Raw genomic sequence first — 4,866 nt, forward strand, 5'->3', positions numbered from 1 at the left:
TCCTACTTCATCATTTTGCCCAGGGCCTATCTGGTCCTTTATTTTGTGGAATTTTAGATTCAAACTAAGACATGGCTTAAATAAACTTCTGGCAAATGCTGTGGAAATAGAATGATATAAGTCACCTCTCTGAGAGTGGAAAAAATTAAATCAGAGAATGCATTCACTTTGTTTGCATTAAAGGAAAATTATGAGGCAGATTACTTGGATCTCAAATTCCTTTTTTCCAGAAACGGTGTTGTAAACCCCTTCACTTTGTAGCTAAACAGAAAACCTATCTGCTGGTCAATCATGTGAAAGAAAATGTTACAAGTAAGCTGCATTTGACAATTTCTAATTTTTATCACAAATTATAAACCCTGTGTGTTTCCTTACATTGTTAATTTCTTATAGTACAGATCTGACCAAACAAGTCTGAAATATGAAATATTTTAGATGACTGAAAAGTCATAGATTAAATTGTTCATAAATCAGACATAATGTTAATAAGTTTATCATTTCAGGTAAGACATCGTTGACAATGACGTCACTCCATTGACTGCATTTTTCTTTTCCCTCTTAGAGCTGAATCCATTGTTAATGCGGTCTCAAAAATGTCAGTGTGACTTGCTAGTGTTTGAAATAGATACCATTGCACTCTTGCTGCCACATTTGTTTACAAGTATGAATTTTAAAACGTGCCTATTTCTACATCTAAATACAGTAAATACAAAGTCTCATTTTCCCATAACTACATATAACTAATCTACATCAACAAGTCCATAGCTACTAAGCAATAGACAATGAATTCTTCTGACTTCCACCTGTCCCCCAGAAGAAAGAGCTAGCACTTGATTCAGCACATCTGGTGAAAATATGTGTAAACACAAACAAAACTATAAACATAATGCCTGAGAAAGGTGAGGACCCTGTGTCAGATTGCCTGAGTTTGAACCCCCATTCCTTCACTTTTTAGTTGTGTGGACAGGGGTGATTATAACAGAGAGGCTAAGAGGTGGCATTCTGGAATTAGGTTAGTGGAATCTGCCTCCTGCTAGCTATGAGTCTTTGGGAAAGTTATTTAAACTAAGCCTCACTTTTCTCATCTATAAAACAGGGATAATATTAGTATTTACCTCATGGGGTTATTATAAATGTTATGTTATATTTTTAAAGTGCTTGACATTAGTGCCAGGCACATAGTAAGTGTTCAATTAATAACTCTTATTATATTAGTAATATTGATAGTATATAAAGGTACTTATACTTACTACAGGGAAAATGTCATTATGCTTGTCATTATAGATAGCCACAAGCTCACCCCTAGTGCATATGGATTGTCTTCACTTTCCAAAGATCACATTTCTTTTCTACCAGCTCAGTTGGGAAACTTAGACATTACTAGAAATATGGACATAGGATCCTAGGAATGAAATCAGTGTCATCTTACCAATATGCACAAATGTGAGGATCTGAAGGTACGTCCCTCATGGGGAAGACAGGGGTCTAAACCCCCAGGGCAAGCAAACCCATTGCCTGACCACGTGCTTCACTATCTGTCCCAGAGGCTGCTCCTCTCCCAGATATCTGCAGGTTGTTCCAGAAAACAGGTTGTTCCTCAAGAACACAGCCTGCATCCCAAGAGACCAAAGCCCTTGATTGCTTTGTTTAAAAACATGTGTGATTGTAGCACAGAGGGAACAAGTTTGGGTGATCGAGGAAACACTCCTGAGTTCAAAGGGAAGGCTTACACTGTGGGCTGAGGAAAGAATCTCACCAAAGTTCCCACCGCAAGTTGGGTGCTGTCATGTCTCCAATATAGAAACACCCCCTCAGTGAACAGAAATTTCCAGATTTTCTATTTCCACTGAACTGGGTGTCCTGAGACAGAAGCTAAAGGCATCTGGAATTTTAATGTTTTACTAGCCATTATAGATCCTCAATACTGGCTCTTTCCTCCCAGTGCTGAGAAATAGTGGGGAACATTGGTAATGGTGTTGAAGAGAATAAGGCAATAACAAAATGCGTCATTCTAGGCCAAAGGTCACAGGGACGCATCTCTTCCATGGAGGGCTCGGTGATGAGTGCAATACAGGACCCGTAGCCCATCTCTGCTTATGGCTTTGCCCTGAGAACCCTGCTAATTGATAACAGGTCAAAACTCTTCATTTCCTTCTCACTCACCTTCTACAAGCACCTTTGGCCTCTCCCTCACCCTGCTGATGCTCATTTGTTCTGATGACACATCTCCCTTCCACTCTCAGGGGCTAGCCCAGCTCTGTTAGCCACAACTCCCCCATTTCCTGCCCAGACACCCTTTCCTGAATAACCCTATTCATCCCACGCGTGGGAGAAATTGGCTGATCCCTGAGCATGGATTAATGCAACTGCCAAGGCTGGGTTCTTTCCAACAAAGTGACCTGTTTTCCTCCCAACAGACCAGCCCATGAACTCTGAAGGGTATGTATGTGCATGCGCATATGTGTGCGCTCACGCGTGTGTGTGTCTTAACACAGCAGTAAAAAGCCAAGAATGTCTCGTTTAATTACCTGTTTGGTAACTAGTTGTGCAACTTCTTCCCTTTCTCCCTTTTTTCTTTTCAATTTTTCCAAATCCATTTATTAATGCTTACGATGCTGACAGCTGACATCATTGATACTTTAACAAAACCACTTAAAATTAGCTAAATGTTGGGGCACCCGGCTGGCTCAGTCAGTAGAGCATGAGATTCTTGATCTCAGGGTCATGATTTCAAGCCTCATGTTGGGCATGGAGCCTACTTTTAAAAAAAATTAGCCAAATATCTAAGATAGTTACATGTACAAAAGATATACAAATTAAAACAATTTGTAGTTGACCATAACTTCTGTATTCAGACATGATTATAAATGTAAAACTTTAGAAAAACTATACACCATCTACTCTGAGTGGTTTACATCTTAGAAAACAAAAGCAGTCTTTCTTTGTTACACATTTAGTGTTTCTGGGAGGCTGAGGAGAGAAACACCATGATGCTTTGAACTTTTGTTCTTTTCTCTTATTGGCTGTTGTACTCTGAGGTAAGTGTGGTGACAGTCCATGAGACAGGGCTGAAGACTTTCCAGAGTATACACACAGTCTTTCAAACTAAAGGTTCATGCCAGCTTTGTCCTGTGATTGTGTAGAACGCTCAATGAAAAACCACTCCAGCAAATAACTGATGGCAAATACTTGAGGTGTGGGTTAGCATCCATCAAAGTTAATTCTCCTCCAAACACTGCTAAACTTTCAACTTTGCAGTTTGCAGACTGCTAGTGAAGAAAGTATTGGGCAAGAAACTGATTTACTGTAGGTGCAGCTAGGTCAAAAGCAAAGCTCATTCAAAGCTCAGTGTTGCGGGGGCACCTGGGTGACTCAGTCGGTTAAGCGTCTGCCTTCGGCTCAGGTCATGATCCCAGGATCCTGGGGTCGAGCTCCATGTTGGGCTCTCTGCTCAGCAGGAGGCTGCTTCTCCCTCTTCTTCCTGCTCCTGCTCTCTCTTCCTATCTCTGTCTCTCTCTCTCCGATAAATAAAATCTTAAAAAAAAAAACACTCTAGGTGTTTCATTCTCAGGACTTGTTTCTTGGTGTAGGTATCACCTATAATGTCCACAGACTCTGCTACTTCGGAGAAGGGGGGTAGATTTCTTCAAATTTTGAGGCTAACAGCATAGCATCAGTGCCCCCAAGCTGAAGTTTTCCTCCCAACACAGACATGGATGAGAGGAACCTATCAGTGTAGCTCACTGCCAAATACAGGGTCTCATCCTGTAGTTTATATCCTTCTCTTACTTCAGCTAACCGGTGCACAAGGATAGCCTTCTTGCTGTGAGGGCTGGCTGTCTGTTTCTTCATGTAACCCAGGGTCAGCTTACATTTCACCTCCATTTCCTTGCGGTAAGCGTGAACGTCCTCAGGGTAGTCTGGCACTTCATTAACACTCACTGGCTTTTCATCTTCTAGTAGAATTGTTATGTCCACAGTGTGTGGTGACTCAAAGCTACCATCCATTGGATAATCAAGAGGTACCAGTGATTTTCTTGATCCAAGAAAGTAATAGCTGAGTTAAAAGCCAGGACCTTTTCATGTTCTGTTTTTTAGATGGAGCTAAAGTCTCCATCTTTTAAGTCTCTTGTGAGTCTCTTCTGCTTCTTCCACATGAATGGTAAATGCAGGCTGTTTACTGTTTGCTTTCCAGGGAGAAACATGAACATGCTCATCATTTATAGAAGATCCTTAAGAGGGGCAACCCGTCATGTCTCGGGCCTTGGTTGCGGTGCTGGACCATGCGGGCCCCTGGGTCTGGGGCTGCTGGGTGGGCACTGCTTTCTCTTCTCGGGGTTGCTATTCTCCTGGTCCTCTTGGAGCACTGTGTGCAGCAATGTTAGCAGCGCCCAGCCTGCCTTGAGGGCCACAGGCCCAGATGCAGAGCTGCCCAACATCATTGCTCCCAGGACTCCGGCTTGATTGGCCTGCTGTGCCAAGCAGTGTGTACTCCATCCCACAGACCCCCCCTGAAGAAGTGCTGGCCACCTGCGAGGTTGGGATCATGCAGGACAACCCACACACACACACAAGGTTGCAAAAGGCACAGACAGGCACTGAGGGGCAAGGAGGGCTAAAGGTGCCCTTGAGAGAAGATATTTGCAAATGATATATCAGATAAAGGGCTAGTATCCAAAATCTATAAAGAACTTATCAAACTCACACCCAAAGAACAAATGATCCGGTCAAGAAATGGGCAGAAGACATGAACAGACATTTTTCCCAAGAAGACATCCAAATGGCCAACAGACACATGAAAAAGTGCTCAACATCGCTTGGCATCAGGAAAATCCAATCAAAACCTCAATGAGATACCACCTCACA

At 42.4% G+C, this 4,866-nt stretch overlaps 1 pseudogene; it reads right to left on the reverse strand.

The window, feature by feature from the left end:
- Positions 1–2,945: 2,945 nt before the first annotated feature.
- On the reverse strand, positions 2,946–4,439 carry LOC114204933 (cyclin-A2-like; annotated as a pseudogene).
- Positions 4,440–4,866: the final 427 nt, after the last annotated feature.

The sequence above is a fragment of the Eumetopias jubatus genome, unplaced genomic scaffold, assembly GCF_037043125.1.
Source record: "Eumetopias jubatus isolate StellerSeaLion01/CBP00866 unplaced genomic scaffold, mEumJub1_p1.0 scaffold_16, whole genome shotgun sequence".
In the NCBI taxonomy this organism is placed as follows: Eukaryota; Metazoa; Chordata; class Mammalia; order Carnivora; family Otariidae; genus Eumetopias; species Eumetopias jubatus.